Here is a 26,812-nt window from a genome sequence, read left to right on the forward strand (position 1 = left end):
GATATGGGGTACCATATTAAGGAAAGTCTGGCAATTATCTAGTGAATTCAAGTTAGAAAAAGAGCACATTTAGATCATTCTAATGTTAAATAAAGCTGTTTTCTTAGCTTATCAAATTAAGGTGCAAGCTTACATATTAGACTTCAATAATAAGATTGTCATATTATATAAAATAAATAGATCAAATTCTGCTTTACAGAATTACATCCTCCATGTCTGTTAAACATCTGTAATATTATTTGCTTCTTAAACAATTGCCTTCTCCCTGACATCTAGAAGCATTTCAAACGTTTTCCTTCATAATGATATCCAAAGGTTAACTCTGTAAAAATAAATTTTATTAACCTACTATGTGCCAGATGATTAACATGCTTCAGTTCATTTAAGCTTCAGTACCCATTAGCTTATTGATGAAGAAAAGTGAGAAACAGGAATATTGGGTTGCTTAAAAGATGCCCACAGCTAGTGAGCAGCTTATCTGAGATTTGAAATTACATTATTCTGCCACATCATGATACTCTTATGCAATCTTCCTCAGCTATCCTGTTTCATGGATGGATACTCAGAATATGGAAAGTCATAAACCAAGAAAGAAGTAGGTAGATTTTTAATATAGAGTAAGTTTCTATGCAGTTTCTTACTCCACATAGTTATAAGAAATTCATTTTGGAAGAAGTGTACCATTGGATTTCTTTGTGTGGTGGAGGTAGGAAGTTTTTTTGCTAGGATCTTGTGTAGTCACTTAAAAACATACAAAGAAACCAAAACTGTGTTTACTGTTAATTGAGTGGTGCTGCCATTGACAACTCTATAATCCTTGCAATTTTTTTTTTTTAGAAGTCTCTCTACACTGCATAACATGGTAGATATGACCTAGGCAAATAAATTATTTGTTTTACTATAGAAATGTGTGGCACCAAAGTCCCATTTTCACTCTAAGGTTTTAAAGTAAACATAGAGATAGCATTAAAATATGAATAAACATGAGTGATAGATTGAGTTGTCTAACAGCCAGCCTCAAGCAGAAAAACCAACTGACTTGAACAAAGGATCTCGGCAGAGGGAGATTTATGTTATTCTGCTGAATTACATTCCTTTATAGACTGCTGCAGATGGGTTTCAGGAAAAGCAGCCATCTATCCGATTTAAATAGACTATGTGCTAGTACCATAGATATACCATTAATTCATTTTCGGGAGTTGCTGTAGGCATGGAACTGGCTTTGTTCTCTGACAGTCTCTCCCCCCACCCCACCTGTTTAAACAGAAATGCCATTTACCAGGGTGTCAAAATAAGTAGGGTCCATATAACACTATAATCAAGTTGCAGTGACATTACATATTTTAGCCTCGATATTGAAAATGGTTAAGTCAGTGGAGACGTATGATCGCAGAACTCTGCTGACCCCTGCAAGCCACCTGTAATTTATCAGGTGGTTATTGTCCTCTATGTGTCAATAATCATCCTTGTATCCTTAATTTGTGCTGCATATTATAGTTATGATGCTGATACTCTTCTCTACAGACTCTCTTCTTTATTTTTTTTTATGTTTGTGAAATACATAATATTATCTTAGATTTAAAATAACAAAACTGCACAGGAAATGTTAAATGTGTCTCAAGTTTATACAATCAGAAATTAATAAATCTAGAGTTCAAATACACATATCTTGATTCCAGTGTCAACATTCTGTCCATGGCACTGTGCTAGGCATTATGGCATGGAGTTAGGATAAATGAATTATATTATGGAGTATGGAGTATATTAAAATCTAAGCTGTAAGGTGTACATACAAACAACTACAGTAGTAACAATGACAGCAGGCATTAAATCTTGGGACTTACTTGAAATATATCTAATGTCTCTGGTATTCATTCCATGGTGGCAGAAAGGGATAGTGTTGTCATAAAATAATTCATTGCAAACTTCCCTCAATAGCTTAGAATAATTTAGAAACCAGGCCTTAATATATACTAATGGAGATGCTGTGTTCAACCCTCTGTTATTAAATATACACTAAGCTGCTTACAGTTAGGCCACACAATCTATGCTAAAGCATTCTAGATCTCTTTTACGCATACAGGGTCTGAGAGGAGGGGAACACATTTAGCTAATGCATTTAGGCATTTACCACTAGTACTTGTTTAGAATGCTTCTAATGTTAAGACAACCCCTATTTCTCCCCAAAGAACCCAACAGCTTAAGCAGTTTTGTTAGAAGACATACAGAGTTTACCTGAAATGTCTTCAAAGAATATGAGAGTCTGATACATTTCCTAAAATTATACAGATCAGATGCTTTACATTTTAAACCATTAATGATTCAGCATCTGCATTTCCAATTCACTTGGCAGCACATTGTCTTCACTCCACTCTCCCATTACTGGGAGACTATCTGTCAACATTTAACGACATATGGACACCTCTCCACCTGCAATTTCAGTCTTCAGTGACTCCATATTAATGAGAAAGTATCAACACTTGAATGCAAAACCTCTCTTAGGATGCACAGTGACCAGAATGATGAAATAATTCTTTTGTAGAAAATCAGTGGATTGGATAGAAGAAAACACTTGTTCTGCCCAGTTAAGCCATAATCTCAAAGTAACCAGATGCTTAACAGTGTATTAGAGTACCTAATAAAAACATATAGCCTGGTTGGAATTTCATGGAATGACTGTATTTTAAAACGAGGCAATATGATCAAGTTTTAAAATAGATTCATTGAGGGTGGAAATAATTCAGTTTTCTTTTTTTTCCCCACAGCATTTTATATGTAGCTTACTGCATAAAAATAATATACAAATTTGATATTGTTGATATAAATATAATATATATTGTTGATATAGTATAATATACAACTTTGTTTTTTGATCAACAAACATAAGATATATACAATAAAACATTATTATTTAAAATAAGTATATCTCTCAAAAACATAAAAAGATCATAGAATGTTGATTATTAAGAATAAGCCAAATAGACACATTCCACTGTTTTTATTTTAACTGACCTCTGTCATCTCTTTAACTCTTTTACTTATGCCTAAAGCCAGATCCAAACAATTTCCTGGGTGCTATATAACTTTGAATTCAACAAGTATTTATTGAACAGTTTTATATGCCCAAAACTGTGCCAGGTATTTGAGAAATTTGTTAAAAGTAGAACTTTGTCTAGGCTTTCAAAAAGCAGCTTGCAGTATTATTTTAAAAAGACATATGCCCATCACATAATACAAGGGAAAAAAAATGGTCACATTTCAAATTTGTGAGAGAAAGAGTAAGTGCAATGTAAATTACTCAGGGGGGAGATGAGATGGAGAACACTGAAATTCAATTTTATTCCTAAATTGACCTCTCTTTACTATTTCCTATGCAAACTTTCTTTGCTTTGCTACCCATATTATGTGTGCATTCAAGGAAAGTAAATGATTTAAAGTATTTCTCTGAGTTATAAAAAAATATATAACAGATTGGTTTGTATGCACATAACACACACATACACACACATCTTTCTACAATCATATGTATGACTGGGTGAACATTTCTACAGTATATTAAATCCATACAAATCAATGTGTCTATTTACCAAAGATAATCATAAATTTATTGAAAAGTATTTGTGAGAGAGGAACAATTTTTAATTATAATGAAATATAGACTGAAAATTACTTTATTATATGGTATCTCTGAATACATACTCACAAATGCAATATACCATTGTATACTACATGTATGTATAAATCTAATTTATATGTAGACATGTATGTACATATCCATATATTTCTATGTATATGTGTGGGTGTATTATTGTACACTAAAAGACCAGTTCTTCATTTAACCTTAGATACCAAAACATTATCTAGAAGTTGTGATAAAATTTAAGTCAAAAAGCGTATCAAAGTAAAAATAAAGTAATGATGGGCAAAAGTCATCGATAAGCTCATAAGTACTGGTTTTTCAGTTAACATAATTGCAAACTACATGATATGGATGATGGTACTGCAAACTATCAGTACCATCATCCATATCATCTTCACTGAAATGAGCCTCTGAAATAAAAAGAAAGCTCTCTTTTTGTTCTCTGGTGTAAACAACTCTTTGGAAGTGAATTAAGTAAACATGAGCCTTGTGCATTTGATAAATATGGATGTCTTATTTCTCCTTTCCTACTGCTTTTCATCTGGCTGCAGCTGGGAACCAAGCAATAAATACTATTTATTTATTTTAATAGTATGCTTAGTGGAAGTATTACCAATATTTCCTAAGCTTAAAAACATCCCAAATGCATTTTACTGTTAGGCTCAGCATTTTCATAATAATTTACAACTTAAAAAGGGTAAACTCTATTATTCTATGTCAAACCAACAACTGGGTAAGTGCAGAACGTTACCCTATGAAGTATGACCAAATTTATTGCTGCAGTCATTAGTACATATTGATTCTGTTTATAACAACCCAAAGGGAATAGTAAACCTATTATGCTGGTGCTTGGTCTCTTTTTTCTGAAGGGAGCCAGGCTTGGTACTGCCAAGATTCAAGCAATGGCCAATTAGTGCAGCAATCACTGAAGCTCTTTTCCTTTGGTTATTTTTAATACAACTAGTCAGTGACATGAGCTTCAAGATCTTGTATCTCACAACCACATCTGAGCAATGCTTCTGCTTTTCTGCAAAGGAAACTTCACTGTATCACCTTTTGAAGTTAGATTTTCCCTATGTGAAACCATTTGTTTATTTCTTTTGTCCTCTAGACGAATGACATTCAAATTTATAATCCTGCTCTGTACTAGGTAGTTTCTTGTGGGTTCTTCTATTCCCATATCTTAGGCTTCAACATTTTACATTCATGTTACCTTGGATGAGTTCCCACTAAATTCTGATAAAAATATTTGGTAGTCAATTTTCAGAATCCAGGTTTTCTCTTTATCATAAGAAATCATTGTATACCTGAAATATACATGTTTATCAATTATACCTCAACAATGCCTTTAAAAACCCAAAAGAGGACACAGCCATTGAAGGGCAGTCTACACTTATTCAATGTGTTTAAGGCTGAATTGTATCCCCTAGAAATTCATTTATTGAATTGTCTCCCTTAGAAATTCATTTACTGAAGTCCCAACTCCTAGTGCTTTAGAATGTGTAACTGTATTTGAAGATATGGTCTTTAAAACAATAAATAGGTTAAACAGAGATGTTTAGGGTGGGGCCATATTCTAATATATCTGGGATGGCAAGGGACACTTGTGTTGCAGAGGGAAAACCATGCAAATAGGCAGAAAGAGGACAGTCATCTGCAAGCCAGGAAAGGATGCTTCAAATGAAACTAATCCTGCTGTCACCTTGATCTTGGACTTCAGCCTCTAGAATTGTGAGAAGATAAATCTGTAGCTTAAACCAAAAAAAAAAAAAAAGAAAGAAAGACAGAGAGAGAAGAAAGGAAAGAAAGAAAGGAAAGGAAATCAAATTATAAGCTGTCCTCCTTGAAGGGAGGACAGCTCTTGCTATCACTTGTATACCAAAAACATCTTTCTTCTACCAATCTTGTTTGTTTTTCCCAAAAGGAAAATGATTTGCTAATTGTAAGGTATTGAACACTGATCTACCTCTACTATTAGGCAAGTTCACAGAGCTAGGTTTGCTTAGTTGTAGTGAAACCTGGACATGAACTTACTCTTTCACTTTCATTTATCATATGGCCAGTGAGAACATAAAAGATCTTGACATTTGGATTTGGACGTAAGGGGATGCAGAGCCTCTAATCTCCTGTGGGTTGTGGCACGTTTCACAGAGCTCTCCATTGAAGTAATTAAGTCCTGCCTCCTAACTAGTATTATCCTATGTATATAATAAACCCAAAGAGTCACATCACAAATGAGTGACTAGACCATGGCAGAATTTCATCATTTTGGAGTCCCTTTGTCATAAAATTCATTAAGTATTATATAATTAAAATCTAACCTATACCCCCTCTCCAAATAAAACCCATACTTGAGATAACAATTTGAACATAGGTAATGTTATATCTGAAGGAGATCAGCCCTGGGATTTCTTTGAAAGCAATGATGCTAATGCTGAAACTCCAGTACTTTGGCCACCTCATGCGAAGAGTTGACTCATTGGAAAAGACTCTGATGCTGGGAGGGATGGGGGGCAGGAGGAGAAGGGGACGACAGAGGATGAAATGGCTGGATGGCATCACTGACTCAATGGACGTGAGTCTGAGTGAACTCCAGGAGTTGGTGATTGACAGGGAGGCCTGGTGTGCTGCAATTCATGGGGTCGCAAAGAGTTGGACACGACTGAGCGACTTAACTGAACTGAACTGAATGGTATATCTTTTGTCAAGAGGCATGACAATCTTTTGAATCACTATCAATAAGAATATTGAGGAGTTGGCAAATTACATCCCATAGAACAAATCCTTCCTGACCTTGTTTTGTAAATTAAGTTTTATTTGAACATGGCTGTGCTCAGTAGCTTCTACAGTTTATGGCTGCTTTTGCATTACAAAAGCACAGGTGAGGACTTAAGACAGAGACTATGTATCCTACAAAGCCAAAATATTTACCATCTGCCCCTGAGAAGTAAGTGATTTTACTGACTTCTGAACTCTGTTACACTTTTTATAATGATATATATTAAAGGTCCTAGAACAGCCCCTGATAGCAGTAGGTCCCTATATATATTAGCCACTAAAGTTCAGTGGACTGAATTATGAATCTAACATAAATATTTCATGTAAACTTTATAAGTGGGGGAAAACCTACCTTAGAGATAGGCCTCAATCAACCTTTCTTTTGTCTCTCCTCCCTACCTTTCTCTCTTCCTTTCTCTTCTTCCAGTTATAAAAGGAGAAAATAAACTAACAATGAGTATCCTCTTTGAAACTTGAAGAAATGGCCGCCACTAAAGGCAGAGACTACTCCCTCAAACCAGTCTCATTTGGAACACCTTAGGAAGTTAGCCTTGACTGAGTCCCCACATATTCTTATATATTACCCAGTACCTGGTTACTCTTATAGGTTCTAGGTTTTCACTGTGAGCTTTGTCTTTACAAGGTAAACAGCTTTTCCATAAGCATTTTTGCCATATAATAATTGGCCATAGGGCAATTTTGCTGTGAAAGGAAATAACTGGTTGACAATTTCCAATAGTTTGGTTTCAACTAGTTGAAATGTGTTTAGCATTTTTTTCCAGTTAGCAGTATCATTGATGGTTTTATTGACCTGACAGATGATGATAATTTGAAAAGAGTTGGTTCTTATTTTGAAACATACCACACTAGAGGTTAAAGAGGCTGAGGTCCTAGAAAGTACAGAGTTGGACTTGTATTTCCCAGAGAACTTTGTAACATCTATTAATGGACATGTGAAACTATCCAAGACCAAACAACAGTACAGAGATTTTCACAGCGCAGTACAAAGCTCAATTACAAATATGTATCCTACTGTTTGGAAAATAATAACTTTTTTTTTAAAGAAGGAAGAAATGTAAATGAACAAGAAAAACCATGATGCCAAATGATAAGAGAAGCAAAAACAAATTATAAAATATTATGAACAAAACACGTGGAAGAGAAGTGCTTATGTATAATCCACAAAATAAAATCAGTTATTTCTTCACTATTGCCACAAATCTACACACGTTTTAAATGTCTTCAAATATTTTGTATTTCATAATAGAAGTTTTTCATTTTTTTACTCATTTCTCATGTTTTATTATGTCTTTTTAAATGTCCCTCTTCTATTTTTTCTTATTTAGTCTCTTACAGCCAATTACTTATGTGGTGAAAAAGTTAAAGGCAAATACTTTTGTGGCAAAGTTGCTCGTGAAAAACATGCCAGACATGGCTCTTTCACTCCTCTTATCACTCTAGCTATTCTACCATGTGTGCAATAAAACATCTCAATAAATGCTTAAGTAGGAATCACTGCCATTGTCATTTTCATGGACTCATGCGATGGCTAATTTGTGAATTTCGATGTTGCATAGGTATTCATATTGAATTGCAACTTTGGTTCATGGTTGACTGATCATTGCATCTTACACAGCCTTAATATTTTTCACAGAAAAAGCACTAAAAGATAAAGAGAGCTAGTAGGAAATGAGGAGGATGAAAGGTGGAAAGAATAAGATTGGTAATAATGCTATAACTATAGTTTTATATTAAAAAAATACTGTGTCCAAACATAGAAGAAATAATTACTTCTTCCCAAGATGCTGGATCAATTTTCCTATTTCTCAAAATAAATTAAGTCATGAACAACTTGTCTTTTCTCTGCTGCATCATTTGGATGTTTATTTTCCTGCATGGTTGTATTAAGTTCTTGAATCACCTAATTTTAAACAAATCCATTATGTCAGTTTTCATTACAGTAGTGTATATGCATAAATGTATTATGCATGTTTGTTTTCTGCATAGCAAACTTATGCATAAAAATTAAAGAATCAAAAGAGATAAACACAGACATGAGGCCAAGCAGTAGCCCAACCGAGATGATTGGAAGTTGAGTCATAAACATTTCCAAAGTAAAAGAGCAGGGAAATTGCTAATCACCAACTCAATAAATTCAAAATCATATTTAACCAGATTCTGTCCCTACTTAAGTCTTTGATTTTACACCAAATGAAAAATTTTCAAACTGTAAACATTGTCTCTAGAGTACCCTTATTTGTTATAGTGTTATAAGCGGTACTAACTGGTTCAACAACTTCTAAACAACAGGAAAAAATATCAATTTTTAAGTTTTTAAAGTCCTGGGAGAAGTGTTTGAATGCTACTTTTAATAGCTCTTTGAAAATTGATGCATAAATATTATAATGTAAAACATTTTCTACTGCACAATTCAAAAAAGCCTATGAAACCAAGTTTATCATTTAAATCACAAAAGGCATGTGTTATTTAATGACTATTTACATGACTTTGAATATATTATAGACTTCCAAAGGGATGGAGGAAGATAGGAATGGTGGAGGAGTTAACTACAGGATAGGAATGGTGGAGGAGTTAACTACATTATCGGTGGGATAATGTAGTTAACTATGAACAGCTTTCATTAATATGGAAAATATTGAAATTCAGAGTCAACTTATTTCCACTGTGTATCTGGAAAACATACTGCTTTTGCCCAACCCAATATTTTCAAAACAAAACCATAGCAACAACAAAAGTAGATGAGTATTTTTTTTTAATAAAAATTTATATTCCATCTGATTCTTTCTCCAGTTGTCTCTCCATTATACTGTGAAATAGGGGATGTTGTTCACCATCCAATTCTATATGGATTAAGTCTTTAGCCACTGCACTCCCTGACCTACTGTACACCCTGGAAGGATGCCATCAAGGCAAAGAGCAGAATGAGGAAATCTATGCTGTGGGAAAACAGGCAAATCAGGACCTTAAATAGATATATTGCAGAAAAAGTTTTTATGAACCTCGATTCTTACAGCTTCCCGTACTTAGAAAAGCACTAAAATCATTAACTGAGTTATTTGTTCTTTATGACTAGCACCAACCTCCTATTGAGATGTATGCAGAATTGTACGTAACTCCTCAACCAAATGGAGAAGGCAATGACACCCCACTCCAGTACTCTTGCCTGTAAAGTCCCATGGACAGAGGAGTGGGTTGCAGTCCTCCTGGTGGGTTGCAGTCCACCGGGTCGTGAAGAGTCGGACATGACTGAGCGACTTCCCTTTCACTTTTCACTTTCATGTATTGGAGAAGGAAATGGCAACCCACTCTAGTGTTCTTGCCTGGAGAATCCCAGGGATGGGGGAGCCTGGTGGGCTGCCATCTACGGAGTCGCACAGAGTCGGACACAACTGAAGCGACTTAGCAGCAGCAGCAGCAGCAGCCTCAACTAAAATCACATGTATTCTGGCATCTCTTCCTACCTCTTCAGAGTAGTTCCTCAGAGCTATTGAAACCAGAAATGTCTCAGTGCAGAGAAGAATTCAGCAAAAGCAGAGTGGTAGATAAGTGATTTATTAGAATAGGACGCTTGTGAGGTTTACAAGCAGGCAGGTGAGAAATATTGTGTCCCAAGAACTTAGTGAGCTTCATTTCATAATCAGAGGAAAAGTGGAGAGATAGAGAAGACCTTCTTTGTCTCTCTTGCATAGACATGTTTCCATCATCAGTTCCTCCCTCACTTAGGGCAGGAAAGTATACTTGTCCCTCCCTATATCATTAGGCCAGGACTGTCATAGCACTCTGGAAAAAATATTTTCAGGTCTCAGTACAATGAGGGTCTTTCATTTTGAAAGGGCATCTTTCCATAAATGATTGTTTTTCATGTGCACAGAGCTTGTTTGGGGAGTCTTTAACTTGATGACATCACTGGGAAGGTTATAGGCCTGATTTTCTACTATTGTTTTAGGGGCACTGTGCAAAGAAAATGGCTTAGGGGCCAGATAACACGTTTTGGAGGTTACTAACACACTGAGCTCACTGGGCAGGATGTAGGTCTCATGCCAACATTGTTTTGGGGCATGTCTCAGGCTTCTGTTGCATGCTTCTGTGGCTAAGCAAACCTGCTTTCTCAAGTAATCATTAGCTTATAGGGTCTACTTACAATCCCCTAGTAGGATTAACTATTCAATCACCTAATTGATCCCTTCATTCTGTCCCTATGACTATCTCCGAAAGTTCTCAAATTAAACTGAATTCACAGCTCTCACATCTGTGTGTGTGTGTGATTTTTTAATTGTCAATATATTTACTAAGTATTATGAATGGAAAAAGAGATATAAGGTAATATTTATTAATGTTATATTGCTCATGACACATTTTCAGGTGAAATATGAATTTGCAAATATAATTTTGGTATGAAAAGTATAAAAATCCTAAAAGATCTTAAATGTTATTTATTAGAAGATACTACTTTGGGCATCTTAAACACATCTTTTTCATCTGGTAGTTCAATATAGCATCCTCTAGAAATCTTGCACATTTATATCATTTCAATTTTATGTTTAAATATGATGATTGTGCCCCTTAAAAGAATACAAGTATACTGTTGGACTTGTATGATACATCAGGAATCTAAACAGTTCTCTTATCATCCCAGTTTCAGATGCTCCTAAACTGAAGCTCTTACATCATTATCAAAGTTAACATACCAAACTGAGCCAGAAGAAATGAAACAGAACAAGACCCTTTGGGGCCCTCTCTGGTACAAATCCTTTCCATGGTCCCTATTTTTCATTTGTAGTAAGGAGGCTGGTTTATTGTATTGTTGTATTGTTCATTCGCTCAGTCATGTCCCATTCTTTGTGACCCCATGGACTGCAGCAAGCTAGGCTTCCCTGTCCATCACCACCTCCTGGAGCTTGCTCAAACACATGTGCCTTGAGTCGATGATGCATCAACCATCTCATCCTCTGTCATCCCCTTCTTTTCCTGCTCTCAATCTCTCCCATTATCGTGTCTTTTCCAATGATTTGGCTCTTACCATCATGTGGTCAAAGTATTGGAGCTTCAGCTTCAGCATCAGTCCTTCCAAAGAATATTCAAGACTGATTTCCTTTAAGATTGACTGGTTTGATCTCCTTGCAGTCCATGGGACTCCCAAGAGTCTTCTCCAGTACCATAGTTCAAAAGCATCAATTCTTTGGCACTCAGTCTTTTTTATTGTCCAGCTTTCTCATCCGTACATGACTACTAGAAAAATCATAGCTTGACTATCCGGACTTTTGTAGGTAAAGTAATATCTCTGTTATTTAATATGATGTCTAGGTTTGTCATTGCTTTTTTTCCAAGGAACAAGTGTCTTTTAATTTCATGGCTGCAGTCACCATCTGCAGTGATTTTGGAGCCCAAGAAAATAAAGTCTGCCACTGGTTCCATTGTTTCCCAATATATTTGCCTTGAAGCAAAGGGACCAGATGCCATGATAGTTTTTTGAGTGTTGAGTTTTAATGCAGCTCTTTCATTCTCCTCTTTCACCTTCATAAAGAGGCTCTTTAATTCCTCTTTGCTTTCTGTCATAAGAGTGGTGTCATCTGCATATCTGAGGTTATTGATATATCTCCCAGCAATCTTGATTCCAGCTGTGCTTCGTTCAGCCCGGCATTTCTCATGATGTATTATGCGTAAAATTAAATAAACAGAGTGACAATGTACAGCCTTGATGTACTCCTTTCCCAATTTTGAACAAGTCCATTGTTTTAAGTCTCATTCTAACTGTTGCTTCATGACCTACATAAAGGTTTTTCAGGAGGCAGGTAAGGTGATCTGCTATTCCCATCTCTCAAAATTTCCCACAGTTTGTTGTGATCTGCACAGTCAAAGACCTTAGTATAGTCAATGAAGCAGATGTTTTTCTTGAATTTTCTTGTTTTTTCTATGATCCAACGGATGTTGCCAATTTGATCTCTGGTTCCTTTGCCTTTTCTAAATCAAGCTTGCACATCTGGAAGTTCTCAATTCACATACTGTTGAAGCCTAGTTTGGAGGATTTTGAGCATTACTTTGCTAGTGGGTGAAATGAGTGCAATTGTGAGGTAATTTGAACATTCTTTGGCACTGCCCTTCTTTAGATTTGGGAAGAAAACTGACCTTAGCCTCCTAAAAATTCCCTGATTCAAACAGTTCCTAATCAGGGAAAGGGAGTAATGAGAAACAAAGAAAAAACAAACAAGAAATAATAGTACAGCCTTGGGGCAGGACCATATTCCATGAAGATCTCAAGGAATATACATAACAAAACACTTTTGAACTCTACTGATGAAACTAAGGTCCGCACTTAGGTGGAGAATGTAACTTCCTGCAGAGCACAAGATTCCTGGAATACCACCCCATTACTTCACACCAATCAATCAGAAGAAAGTCACAAAACCTGCAGCCCTCACCCCAAATCTTGCCTATAAAAAATTCTCCCCACAAACCATTAGGTAGTTTGTTTTCTTTCTTTTTTTTTGGGGGGGGGCGGGCATAAGCCATGTGTTCTCCTTACTTGACCCCATGGACTGCAGCACACCAGCCTTCCCTGTCCATCACCAACTCCCAGTGCTTACTCAAACTCATCTCTATAGAGTTGGGAATGCCATCCAACTGTCTCATCTCTCATCCCCTTCTCTTCCTGCCTTCAATCTTTCCCAGCATCAAGATCTTTTCCAGTGAGGCAGTTCTTCACATCAGGTGGCCAAAGTATTGGAGTTTCAGCTTGAGCATCAATCCTTCCAATAAGTACTCAGGACTGATTTCCTTTAGGATGGACTGGTTGGATCTCCTTGGAGTCCAAGGGACTCTCAAGAGTCTTCTCCAACACCACAGTTCAAAAGCATCAGTTCTTAGGCACTCAGCTTTCTTTATAGTGCAACTCTCACATCCATACAGAACTACTGGAGAAACCAAAGCTTTGACTAGACAGACTTAGTTGGCAAAATAATGTCTCTGCTTTTTAATATGTTGTATAGGTTGATCATAGCTTTTCTTCCAAGGAGCAAAGCATTACTTTGCTCAAAATTCTCCAAGACAGGCTTCAACAGTATGGGAACAATAAACTTCCAGAGGTTCAATCTGATTTTAGAAAAGGCAGTAGAACCAGAGATAAAATTGCCAACATCCACTTGATCATCAAAAAGGCAAGAGAGTTCCAGAAAAACATCTACTTCTACTTTATTGACTTCACAAAAGCCTTTGATTGTGTGCATCAAAACAACTGTGGAAAATTCTTAAAGAGATGGGAACACCAGACCACCTGACCTGACTCCTGAGAAATCTGTATGCAGGTCAAAAAGCAACAGTTAGAGTTGTCCCAACATGGAACAGACTGGTTCCAAAATAGGAAAGGAGTACGTCAAGGCTGTATATTTTGACCGTGCTTATTTAACTCGTATGCAGAATACATTATGCAAGATGCCGGGCTGGATGAAGCACAAGCTGGAGTCAAGATTGCTGGGAGAAATATCAATAACCTCAGATATGTAGATGATACCACCCTTATGGCAGAAAGAGAAGAAGAACTAAAGAACCTCCTGATCAAAGTGCAGGAGGAGAGTGAAAAAGTTGGCTTAAACTCAACATTCAGAAAGCTAACTTCATAGCATCAGGGCCCATCTCTTCATGGCAAATAGATGCGGAAATGATGGAAACAGTGACAGACTTTATTTTTCTGGGCTCCAAAATCACTGCAATTGGTGACTGCAGTGATGAAATCAAAAGAAGATGAAATCAAATCTTGCTCCCTGGAAGAAAAGCTATGATCAACCTATACAACATATTAAAAAGCAGAGACATTATTTTGCCAACTAAGTCTGTCTAGTCAAAGCTTGGTTTCTCCAGTAGTCTTGTATGGATGTGAGATTTGCACTATAAAGAAAGCTGAGTGCCTAAGAATTGATGCTTTTGAACTGTGGTGTTGGAGAAGACTCTTGAGAGACCCTTGGACTCCAAAGAGATCCAACCAGTCCATCCCAAAGGAGTGAGATGAGTGCAATTGTACGGTAGGTTGAGCATTCTTTGGCATTGCCTTTCTTTGGGATTGAAATGAAAACTGACCTTTTCCAGTCCTGTGGCCACTGCTGAGTTTTCCAAATTTTCTGGCAGATTGAGTGCAGCACTTTCATAGCATCATCTTTTAGGATTTGAAATAGCTCAAGTGGAATCCCATCATGTCCACTAGCTTTGCTTGTAGTGATGCTTCCTAAGGCCCACTTGACTTCACATTCCAGGATGTCTGGCTCTAGGTGAGTGATCACACCATCGTGGTTATCTGGTTCATGAAGATCTTTTTTTTTGTATAGTTCTTCTGTGTATTCTTGCCACATCTTCTTAATATCTTTTGCTTCTGTTAGGCCCATATCATTTCTGTCTTTTACTGTGCCCATCTTTGCATGAAATGTTCCCTTGGTATCTCTCATTTTCTTGAAGAGATCTCTAGTCTTTCCCTTTCTATTGTTTTCCTCTATTTCTTTGCATTGATCACTGAGGAAAACTTTATTATCTCTCCTTGCTATTCTTTGGAAATCTGCATTCAAATGTGTATATCTTTCCTTTTCCCCTTTGCCTTTAGCTTCTCTTCTTTTCTCAGCTATTTGTAAGGTTTCCTCAGACAGCCATTTTGCCTTTTTGCATTTCTTTTTCTTATGGATGGTCTTGATCACTGCCTCTTGTACAATGTCATGAACCTCCATCCATAGGTCTTCAGGCACTCTATCTATCAGATCTAATCCCTTGAAACTATTTGACACTTCCACTGTATAATCATAAGGGATTTTTTAGGTCATTGCTGAATGGTCTAGTGGTTTTTCCTACTTTCTTCCATTTAACTCTGCATTTGGCAATAAAGCATTCATGACCTGAGCCATGGTCAGCTCCTGGTTTTGTTTTGTTTTGTTTTATTTTGTTTTGTTTTGTTTTGACTGTATAGAGCTTCTCCATCCGTGGCTGAAAAGAATATAATCAGTATGATTTTGGTATTGACCATCTGGTTTTGTCCATGTGTAGAGTATTCTCTTGTGATGTTGGAAGAGGGTGTTTGCTAATAGCTCAAGTGGAATCCCATCATGTCCACTAGCTTTGCTTGTAGTGATGCTTCCTAAGGCCCACTTGACCAGTGTGTTCTCTTGACAAAACTCTGTTAGCTTTTTGCCCTGCTTCATTTTGTACTCCAAGGCCAAATTTGCTTGTTACTCCAGGTATCTCTTGACTTCCTACTTTTGCATTCCAGTCCCCTATAATGAAAAGGACATCTTCTTTTGGGTATTAGTTCTAAAAGATCTTGTAGGTTTTCATAGAACCATTCAACTTCAGCTCCTTTAGCATTACTGATCGGGTCATAGATTTGGATTGCTGTGATATTGAATGGTTTGCCTTGGAAATGAACAGAGATCATTCTGTCATTTTTGAGATTGCATCCAAGTACTGCATTTTGGACTCCTTTGTTTACTATGATGGCTACTCCATTTCTTCTAAGGGATTCTAAGCCCACTTTGCTTAAAACATAGGACTCTGTATTTGATAATAGGAGCCTGTATCAGGTTACCTCATTTATAATCTTCTCCTTTTCAAAACAAAAAACTTCTGTAAATTCTACTTATATGAACACTGATACATTCTTCTATATACCTCAGGAATATATAAGATCTTTTTTATAAGTGAGCAAAATTATTACAGTTTTTTTCTCAGCTTGTTACAGAATGCAAATTCAAGTGCCTGTCAACTACAGATTGGCACTTGACAAGAGCATTTGCCAGTGATTGAACAATAACACTGTTCAGCTGCTGACCTTTGAAAGTCCTTGAAGGGAATTCAGATTGGACAGTGAGGCACTCTGTGCTCCAGGCAAACAGTGGAAGGTGTCTTTAGATAGTTAGATATTTTTGGATGACGATTTCAGTCCTTTCTTCTTATACCTGTTTGTTGTTGTTCAGTCACCCAGTTATGTCCAACTCTTTGCGACCCCATTGACTGCAGCACTCCAGGCCTCCCTAACCCTCACTATCTACCAGAGTTTGCCCAAGCTCATGTTCACTGCGTTGTTGATGCCATACAGCCATCTCATCCTCTGACACCGTCTTCTTCTTCTGCCTTTGATCTTTCCCAGCATTAGGGAGTTTTCCAATGAGTCATCTATTCACATCAGATGACCATAATATTGGAACTTCAGCTTCAGCATCAGTCCTTCCAGTGAATATTCAGGGTTGCTCTCCCTTAAGATTGACTGGTTTGATCTCCTTACTGTCCAAGGGACTTTCAGGAGGCTTCTCCAGCGCCATAGTTTGAAGGCATCAATTCTTTGGTGTTCTGCTTTCTTTATAGGCTCTCACAACCATACATGACCACTGGAAAGACCATAGCCTTGAATATATGGATCTTTGTGGGCAGAATAATGTCTCTGCTTTATAACACACTAGGTTTGTTATCACTTTCCTGCCAAGAAGCAATTGTCTTCTGACTTCATGGCTGCAGTCACTGTCCATAGAGATTTTGGAGTTCAAAAAATGAAATCTGTCACTACTTCCATCTTTTCCCCTTAATTTGCCATGCATTTATAGGGCTGGATGCCATGATATTCGTTTTGTTTTGTTTTTCAATATTTAGTCTTAAGCCAGCTCTTTCTCTCTATTCCTTCATCCTCATCAAAAGCCTCTTTAGTTCCTCTTTGCTTTCGACCATTAAAGTGGTATGATCTGCATATCTGAGGCTGCTGATGTTTTTCCCACTTATCTTTCTCATGATGTGCTCAGTGTATAAGTTAAACAAACAGGGTGACAGCAGGCAGCCCTGTCATACTCCTTTCTCGATCTTGAACCAATCAGTTTTTCCATACTGGGTTCTAACTGTTGCTTCTTGACCTGTATACAGGTTTCTCGGGAGACAGGTAAGATATCTCCTTAAATCTAAAAAAGCACTAAATCCCAAGTCCCTCCATGGTGACATCAGTTCCTTGTGACTAACAGAAAACCTTTTGTAAAATGAGGGCTTCATTGCATTGAAAGCCCCCTTCACCAAAATCTTATACTTTGACTTCCCACCACTGTTTCTTTGGAGTAGTCTCTCAGAGTTACCTCAGGTGCCTCCTGAGAAACCCGATTGCAAGTTAAGAAGCAACAGTTAGAACTGGACATGGAACAATGGACTGTTTCAAAATTGGAAAAACAGTACGTCTAGGCTGTATATTGTCACACTGCTTATATAACTCATATGCCAAGTACATCACGTGAAATGCTTGGCTAGATAAATGACAAGCTGGAATCAAGATTTCCAGGAGAAATATCAACAACCTCAGATAGCAGATGATACCACTCTAGTGGCTTCCCTGATGGTTCAGTCAGTAGAGTCTGTCTGCAACTTGGGAGACATGGGTTCAGTCTCTGGGTTGGGAAGATCCCCTAGAAAAGGAAATGGCAACCCACTCTAGTATTCTTGCCTGGAGAATTTCATGGGCAGAGGAGCCTGTTGGGTTATAGTCCATGGTGTCAAAAAGAGTCAGGCATGACTAAGTGACCACTCTAATGGCAGAAGGTGAAGAGCAACTAAAAAGCCTCTTGATGAAGGTGAAAGAGGAGAGTGAAGAAGCTGGCTTAAAACTCAAAATTCAAAAAAAAAAAAAACAAAACTAACATCACGGCATCTGGGCCTATCACTTCATGGCAAATAGATGGGGAAGAATTGAAAACAGTGACAGACTTTATTTTCTTGGGCTCCTAAATCACCCAGGATGGTGACTGCAGTCATGAAATTAAAAGATGTTTGCTCCTTAGAATAAAAGCTATGACTAACATAATCAACATATTAAAAAGTATAGACATCACTTTGCCAACAAAGGTCCACCTAGTCAAAGCTATGATTTTCCAGTAGTCATTATGGATGTGAGAGCTGGACAATAAAAAAGGCTGAAAGCCAGAGTGGATGTTTTCAAATTGTGATACTGGAGAAGACTCTTGAAAGTCCCTTGGACAGCAAGAAAATCAAACCAGGAATACTCATTGGAAAGACTGATGCCAAAGCTGGAGCTCCAATACTTAGGCTACATAATGTGAAGAGCTAAATCATTGGAAAAGACACTAATGTTGGGGAAGATTGAGGGCAGGAGAAGAAGGGGCAGTAGAGGATGAGATGGTTGGATGACATCACTGACTCAATGGACATGAGTTTGAGCAAATCCTGGGAGACAGTGAAGGACAAGGGAGCCTGGCATGCTACAGTCCATGGAGTCACAAACTATGCAACACAACACAGGGACTAAACAACAAAGAGACCCTAAAGAGCTCCCCGTCCCTTCTGTCATATGAAGTTACAGTGAGGAGGCAGTTGTAGTTGTCTGTGAATCAGAAAGCAGCTTCTCACCAGACACTGACTGTGCATTCACCCTCATCTTTGACTTCTCAGCTTTCAAATCTGTGAGAAGTAAATGTGTGTTTTTTATAAACTACCAAGTCTATGGTATTATCTTTCAGTTTCAGTTCAGTCACTCAGTCATGTCCGACTTTTCGTGACCCCGTGAACCACAGCATGCCAGGCCTCCCTGTCCATCACCAACTCCCTGAGCCCACCCAAACCCATATCCATTGACTCAGTGATGCCATCCAACCATTTCATCCTCTGTTGTCCCCTTCTCCTCCTGCCCTCAATCTTTTCCAGCATCAGGGCCTTTTCAAATGAGTCAGTTCTTTGCATCTGGTGGCCAAAGTATTGGAGTTTCAGCTTCAATATCAGTCTTTCCAATGAACATCCAGGACTGATCTCCTTTAGGATGGACTGGTTGGATCTCCTTGCACTTCAAGGGACTCTCAAGAGTCTTCTCCAACATCACAGCTCAAAAGCAACAATTCCTCGGCACTCAGTTTTCTTCATATTCCAACTCTCACATCCATACATGACCATTGGAAAAACCATAGCCTTGACTAGACAGACCTTTGTTGACAAAGTAATGTCTCTGCTTTTTAATATGCTGTTTAGTTTGGTCATAACTTTCCTTTCAAGGAGTAAGCATCTTGTAATTTCATGGATGCAATCACCATATGCAGTGATTTTGGAGCCCAGAAAAATAAAATCAGCCACTGTTTCCACTGGTTCCCCTTCTATTTGCCATGAACTAATGGGACTGGATGCATGATCTTAGTTTTCTGAAAGTTGAGCTTTAAGCCAACTTTTCCACTCTCCACTTTCACTTTCATCAAGAGCCTCTTTAGTTCTTCTTCACTTTCTGCCATAAGGGTGGTGTCATCTGCATAATTGAAGTTATTGATATTTCTCCCAGCAATCTTGATTCCAGCATGTGCTTCCTCCAGCCCAGTGTTTCTCATGATGTATTCTGCATATAAGTTAAATAGGCAGGGTGACAATATACAGCCTTGACATACTCCTTTTCCTATTTGGAACCAGTCTGTTGTTCCATGTGCAGTTCTAACTGTTGCTTCCTGACCTGCATACAGGTTTCTCAAGAGGCAGGTCAGGTGGTCTGGTAGTCTCATCTCTTTCAGAATTTTCCACAGTTTATTGTGATCCACACTGTCAAAGGCTTTGGCATAGTCAATAAAGCAGATGTTTTTTTGGAACTCTCTTGCTTTTTCAATGATTCAGTGGATTTTCACAATTTGATCTCTGGTTCCTCTGCCTTTTCTAAATCCAGCTTACATCTGGAAGTTCATGGTTCACGTACTGTTGAAGCCTGGCTTGGAGAATTTTGAGCATTACTTTACTAGCATATGAGATGAGTTCAATTGTGTGGTAGTTTGAGCTTTCTTTGACATTGCCTTTCTTTGGGATTGGAATGAAAACTGACCTTTTCCAGTCCTGTGGCCACTGCTGAGTTTTCCAAATTTGCTGGCATATTGAGTGCAGCACTTTCACAGCATCATCTTTCAGGATTTGAAATAGCTGAACTGGAATTCCATCACCTCCACTAGCTTTGTTCATAGTGATGCTTCCTAAGGCCCACTTGACTTCACATTCCAGGATATCTGGCTCTAGGTGAATGTGAGTGATCACACCATCATGATTATCTGGGTCATGAAAATCGTTTTTGCACAGTTCTTCTGTGTATTCTTGCCACCTCTTCTTAATATCTTCTGCTTCTGTTAGGTCCATACAATTCTCTTACAGTAGCCAAAACAACTAAGACACCTACTTTGATGGATTCCTACTTGTTTCATTCAAACTGTCTATTTTTCCACTTGAATTCATAATCCCAGAAAATCCATGACCTCTGATTACCAGGACCTTCAATTGCTTATTATTTTATTTGGTCTTTCAACTACACAGCAAATATTTACAAACGATCTACTTCATTACAGATGGTGTTGTATACACTGTACAGAAATAAATAAAACCTGTCAGTCCACTGAAGATGAGATGTGACCATCATCATCCCCATCATCATCATGGAGAGAGCTAAGGGTAAAATTAGAAATATATGCAGGGAATAATGCCAATAAAATCAATGAAGAGAGGAATGAAATATGTGTGAACTACTTTTTAAATTTTTTAAAAGATATTCATTTTTTTACTTTGAGCTCTTCTAGGTCCTCATTACTGCCAGTGAGCTTTCTCTATTTTCAGGGAGAGGGGGCCACTCTTTGTTGTGGTCTTCAGGCTTCTCACTGCAGTGGCTTCCCCTCTTGTACAGCACAGGCTCTAGGAGTGGCTTCAGTATTTGTAGTGTGTGGGCTCAGTAGCTGTGGCATATGGGCTCTTTGCTCCACAGCATGTAGAATATTCCTGGACCAGGGATCAAACCCATGTCCCCTACATTGGCAGGTGGATTCTTATCCCCTGTACCACCAGGGAAATCCTGAGAACTACTTTTTTTGTTCTGTTCCTTCTAATGTCAGGTTCCCAAATTTATCTATAATAATAGAATCCTCTAGTGCTGCTAAATAGAAAATTGAAGCCTATTATTACTTCTTTTATTATATTTTTAAACCTACTGTAGTTTACTAAATATTCACTTTTACTGATATTCATTTAAAAGACATTTAAATGTGCTGCTAAACACTGTATTAGAATTTAAAAAAAATACACACTATGTGAAAGAACTGTTCAGGCATCTCTACATTCTAGACTCAGCCATTTCCTTCCTGTCCCATGCAAGATATGAAGCAAATTCTTCCAGCCAAGCCTCCCACTGCTCCCTTCATTTGGCCAGATTTACTCTGGTAGTATGCTTCAGTTTCTCTCCAGTTTCCAAATTAGTTACCAGCATCTTTAAAATTGTAATTTGAAGTATGTGTGTCTTGAACTTGAGAGATAAGACTTCTGGAGAATATTTAAGTGAACTCGATTTATGCCTCTAGAAACTCCAAACAACTCTAAATTAACATTTTATTTGGCAGGACTGTAATTACAGGGGGAAGTCAGGTTTCAAAGGCATTGCTCTTAGAAATATACATCTAGCCACTTAAGTGATGACTTGCCTTGAGAAAGGACGAAGTGCTGAGCTGTCCTTGAGCTGCACTGACAATTTCTCTCAGCAGTGACCTGAAGACAACAATGTGCACTCTGAAAGGCGACTGCCACAATTTTTAATCTGCCTGGTTTTCTGATCGGGAAAAATATAAATCATTTAATCAGCTCCCAACTGAACATCAGGTACAACTAGTATAAATTTTCCTTCATAAAAGTTTCATCAAAGCTGAGGATGGTTGCACTGCCTTATCTTTTGCTAGAGGAATGACAGCCTGCAAAGATTGGCTGGTCAGCATGTGTGATTGATAGGTTTGGGGTGGATGGCCTTCATGCAGAGGAGTTCAAGTCTAAATGGCCTCTGCCGTCTCTTCCCTCTTTCCCTTAAAAAAATGCTTTGCTTCATTTACTACAAAGAAGCCAACTAGCAATTGTTTTTTATTTTGCTTTTGTGTTTGTATGTGTGTTTTTCCTGAAAACACTCTCACTTTCATCAATTTTTGGTTAGAAACAGATACGGCAGACATAATCTTCAGCCTGTTTCTTGTTTCTTATAAGCTGCTACTGCTGCTAAGTCACCTCAGTCGTGTCCAACTCTGTGTGACCCCATAGACAGCAGCCCACCAGGCTGTCCCGTCCCTGGGATTCTCCAGGCAAGAACACTGGAGTGGGTTGCCATTTCCTTCTCCAATGCAGGAAAATGAAAAGTGAAAGTGAAGTCACTCAGTCGTGTCCAACTCTTAGCGACCCCATGGACTGCAGCCTACCAGGCTCCTCTGTCCATGGGATTTTTCAGGCAAGAGTACTGGAGTGGGGTGCCATTGCCTTCTCCCTCTTATAAGCTAAGTTCTGTATAAAATGCCAGAAGAATAAAAAGAATAATACAAGCCTACCAACTTTCCTACTGAAATTTATAAAATGAATATTATTAAATTAGGTATATTGCTATTAGCTATTTTACGTTTCTAATAAAACAGCTGTGGGACTATAAGGTGGAAGATACTTCCAACGAAATGAAGGAAATGTGGATTCAAAACTTTAATAATCTTGCTAACTTACTTGCCTCTTTCACTTTTGTGATAATAAAACTGGCACCAGTCCAGTGGAAAAAATCATCTATGTAAGCCGGTAAAGAATCCACCTGCCAATGCAGGAGACACAATGAACATGAGTTTGATCCCTGGGTCAGGAAGATCTCCTGGAGGAGGAAATGGCATCCTACTCCAGTACCCTTGCCTGGAAAATTCCATGGGCAGAGGAGCCGGGTGGGCTACAGTCCATGGGATTACGTGGAGTAGGATATGACTTAATGCATGCCCACACACACACACACACACACACACACATACACACACACACATAACAAAAAATATTCAGAATGGTGAGAAACTCCTGATGGTATGATTAAACAGTCCTAATTATGAAACATTTCTAAGACAAGTGATATTATGTCTCTCAAGTACTGGTCACATCAAGAACGAAGACATAAATCAGTGCTAACAAGTAAACAGGTAAGTTAATTTTAAGGAATCTAATTTGCAGGAGGCTTACATCATTCATAATGTATTTAAACCTAAAAGCCTCATCATTTCATACTTTTAAATCAATAAGTATCTGAATCAATTTACACTCCATTTCCATATAGCTTAATTTAATGTGTTTTTGCTGAAATATAGTAAAACTCAAAGTGGAATAAACAAGTACAAAAATTTTATTCAAAAATTAAAAATTCAGTTGAAATGACTGAGGATAAGGTAAATGTTAAACAGTATACATCCCAAGAAGCAAAATATATATATTCTGAGAACCATCAACACAAAATCAATTAAATCTTTAACACAAATGAATAAAGTGTCTAAATAATCACTGGCCACAGACAAACTGTCTCACAAGAACAATCATTCTAGCTGATAGCAGAATGAGCTCTCTTCACAGATGGAAAGATGGAATACTAGACTATTATACATGTGACAAAGGCAAACAAGGAATTTGTGATTACAATGTTAAACAAGCAAAATTTCTCTGAAAAACAAAGCGACAAATTCTGAACCAAGAATCCTCGGAAAGTCAATCATAATTGACTTCTCGGTCACAAAATCCAATCAGTTGCAAGGGAGCTGCTTCTTTCACATCTTGTTCACAATAACTCCACCCATGAAATGGCATTAAGTCTTAAAGACAGTAGAATTCCAGAAGCTTCCAAGGGCCTCTTTATTCCCAGGTCTTAAGTGTGAATAAGCACCTCATTGAGGAGTCTATAATTACAAAACTCATTCCACTATAACACCTTTTGCAGTTTCCACCAACTTTAGTGTACAGAGGAGTTGTCCAGCAGTTAATCCAAATGTCCTCCTAGATTTGAGTTTTTTTTCCCAGAAATTTGAACCAGTTGGCCTGTTACTGGGCTTTCTCCATAGTTACACAACTCTTCAAGGAAATCTGATGGATATTTACTGCTGCTGCTTTAAGTCTACATAAACAGTATACCAGGAAGAAAAAAAAAAACAAAACAAAACAGAACTTTTTAAATGCAATAAAGAATCCTCAGGTAATGTGATACATTCTAGATGCATGCTTTTGGTGACTAGGTGAGAGACAGTAAAAACTGATTTGAAAACGAAAATTTATAACTTCTGATCCCTGGTGTGCCTGGCTACAGTAAATGAAAAATAAAGAAATCCAGGACTATAAAAACAATGGATGTCAAAACCAGTTTGAGTTTGACTTATGTTTCTATTTCAGGAGGATAAAACAATACTTTTCATTGAGAGTGATGTTATTGGGCTGCTGGTCTTATTTAGCCTGAAGTTTACTGTCCATCATCTTCATTCTTCACTATGGACTTGGAGGCCTACATGTGACAGCTCCAAGGAACCGTCATTTCTCAGAAGCTCTGGGCTCAGAAGCAATCAATGCAAAGAAATAGAGGAAAACAACAGAATGGGAAAGACTAGAGGTCTCTTCAAGAAAATTAGAGATACCAAGGGAAAATTTCATGCAAAGATGGGCTCAATAAAGGACAGAAATGGTAGGGACCTAACAGAAGCAAAGGATATTTTAAAAAAGGTGGCAAGAATACACAGAAGAACTGTACAAAGAAAGAGCTTCATGACCCAGATAATCACGATGGTGTGATCACTCATCTAGAGCCAGGTATCCTGGAATGTGAAGTCAAGTGGGCCATAGGAAGCATCGTTACAAACAAAGCTAGTGGAGGTGATGGAATTCCAGTTGAGCTATTTCAAATACTGAAAGATGATGCTGTGAAAGTGCTGCACTCAAAATGTCAGCAAATTTGGAAAATTCAGCAGTGGCCACAGGACTGGAAAAGGTCAGTTTTCATTCCAATCCCAAAGAAAGGCAATGTCAAAGAAAGATCAAACTACTGCACAATTGCACTCATTTCACATGCTAGTGAAGTAATGCTCAAAATTCTCCAAGCCAGGCTTCAGCAATACGTGAACCATGAACTTTTAGATGTTCAAGCTGGATCTAGAAAAGGCAGAAGAACCAGAGATCAAATTGCTAACATCCACTGGCTCATTGAAAAAGCAAGAGAGTTCCAGAAAAACATCTACTTCTACTTTATTAACTATTCCAAAGCCTTTGACTGTGTGGATCACAATAAACTGTGGGAAATTCTGGAAAAAATGTGACTATGAGACTACCTGATCTGCCTCTTGAGAAACCTGTATGCAGGTCAGGAAGCAACAGAACTGGACATGGAACAACAGACTGGTTCCAAATCGGAAAAGGAGTTCGTCAAGGCTGTATATTGTCACCCTGCTTATTTAACTTATATGCAGAGTACATCATGAGAAAAGCTGGGCTGGAGGAAGTAGAAGCTGGAATCAAGATTGCCGGGAGAAATATCAATAACCTCAGATATGCAGATGACACCACCCTTATGGCAGAAAATGAAGAGGAACTAAAAAGCCTCTTGATGAAAGTGAAAGAGGAGAGTGAAAAAGTTGGCTTAAAGCTCAGCATTCAGAAAACTAAGATCAGGCCTCTGGTCCCATCACTTTATGGCAAATAGATGGGGAAACAGTGGAAACAGTGGCTGACCTCATTTTTCTGGGCTCCAAAATCACTGCAGATGGTGATTGCCATACGACCCAGCAATCCCACTGCTGGGCATACACACCGAGGAAACCAGAATTGAAAGAGACACCTGTACCCCAATGTTAATCGCAGCACTGTTTATAATAGCCAGGACATGGAAGCAACCTAGATGTCCATCAGCAGATGAATGGATAAGAAAGCTTATAGTGGTACATATACACAATGGAGTATTACTCAGCCATTAAAAAGAATACACTTGAATCAGTTCTAATGAGGCGGATGAAACTGGAGCCTATTATACAGAGTGAAATAAGCCAGAAAGCAAAACACCAATACAGTATACTAATGTATATATATGGAATTTAGAAAGATCCTAATGATAACCCTGTATGCGAGACAGCAAAAGAGACACAGATGTATAGAATAGTCTTTTGGACTCTGTGGGACAGGGAAGGGGGGATGATTTGGGAAAATGGCATTAAAACATGTATAATATCATATAAGAAACGAATCGCCAGTCCAGGTTCTATGCAGGATACAGGAAGTTTGGGGCTGGTGCACTGGGATGACCCAGAGGGATGGTATGGGGAGGGAGGTGGAAGTGGGGTTCAGGATTGGGAACACGTGTATACCCGTGGCGGATGCTTGTTGATGTATGGCAAAACCAATACAATATTGTAAAGTAAAAATAATAATAATAATTTTAAAAATATTTTTAAAATAATAAATGCATAAAAAAATTAAATTAACATTGCAACAAAAATAAATAAATAAAAGACGTTTACTCTTTGGAAGTAAAGTTATAACCAACCTAGACAGCATATTAAAAAGCAGAGACATTACTTTGTCAACAAAGGTCCATGTAGTCAAGGCTATGGTTTTTCCAGT

Source organism: Bison bison, unplaced genomic scaffold (genome assembly GCF_000754665.1).
Source record: "Bison bison bison isolate TAMUID 2011002044 unplaced genomic scaffold, Bison_UMD1.0 scf7180017864279, whole genome shotgun sequence".
Classification (NCBI taxonomy): domain Eukaryota; kingdom Metazoa; phylum Chordata; class Mammalia; order Artiodactyla; family Bovidae; genus Bison; species Bison bison.